General features: G+C 34.5%; 1 protein-coding gene across 1 annotated transcript in view; it reads left to right on the forward strand.

Moving 5' to 3' along the window:
* LOC108761994 (lipase 3) overlaps positions 1-1,196 on the forward strand; it is an 18,446-nt gene that overhangs the window by 5,173 nt on the left and 12,077 nt on the right. The window lies entirely within an intron of this gene.

The raw sequence follows: 1,196 nt of genomic DNA on the forward strand, positions 1-1,196 counted from the left end.
CCGGACGCGCTTATTCGACTATCTTTAAACGTTAATATCTCGTTAACTATTGCGCAACCTACAAAGTGGTATAAGATTTTTCGATTCAAATCGGTCCGCTCTACCTGCTCGTGATCGATTAGCCGATAATTTTCAAACACCCTGTATATATATAGGGTGTCCCACAACTCTCCTGACAAATGTCATGGACAAGTAGAGTGGATTAAACTGAGACGGAACGTCTTCTACCATTTTTCAATTTTCGCAATAGTTAACGAGATATTTATTTATAAACGTCCAAATTCGCCCGGCCCACCGCCAAATCCAAGCGCGCTGCTTGATAGGACCGCCCAGCGCGGCGCGCCGCGCGCGCTCGCCGTCGCTAGGCACGCGTTGTTTATAACAAGCAGCAATGGTCGTCGCTAGACATGAGTCGCAAATAGCGTCGAATTTCCAGCTATAATTATTCTTTGAGCTATGATCATTTTCTGTTCATATCAAAACGAAATCTTCGTAAGAAAAATTTATTTTTGCATGCACGTATGTTCGGAAACATTAGAAATTAATATCTCGGTTACGAAAATTAGGAAAATTGAGAACTCTTTCCAAGAACACAGTTTAGTTCGCTCTAAAGTGAACTTTCGTCGCGCTAGTCTCCGCGTTTTAAATTGTGAATTATTTCCTGAATATTTGTATCATAACAAAATTATTTACGACATAGAAAAATTGTTTGCGTCCATTTTCTGTGTGCGTGAACGTGCGCACAGAAAAATAGCAATTCTACAAAGTCAAAGCAGTTACTTAATATCTCTTCTTTTAGGAAGTAATCTTTAACGAAAAACATATATATATTTATTTTGATAATAATCCTAAAATGTACATATGGCAAGCGTGTTACTTTTTAATAGCATAAAAGAAATTTAGTCTAATGTGTTGAATTCTTAAAAAATTACGATTTTTAATGAAAGTTAAAATTATGTCGTGACATAATAATATTTCTATTAATTAGAACTATGTCGGAACATAATATAAATACGAAATTTTTAAGTCGCGACATAATGTTAATTCACCGAGTTAACATTATGTCGCAACATAAAAATTTCGTATTTATATTATGTTCCGACATAATTTTAACTTTCATTAAAAATCGTAATTTTTTAAGAATTCAACACATTAGACTAAATTTCTTTTATGCTATTAAAAAGTAACACGCTTGC

Source organism: Trachymyrmex cornetzi, unplaced genomic scaffold (genome assembly GCF_001594075.2).
Source record: "Trachymyrmex cornetzi isolate Tcor2-1 unplaced genomic scaffold, Tcor1.1 scaffold1098, whole genome shotgun sequence".
Taxonomy (NCBI): Eukaryota; Metazoa; Arthropoda; class Insecta; order Hymenoptera; family Formicidae; genus Trachymyrmex; species Trachymyrmex cornetzi.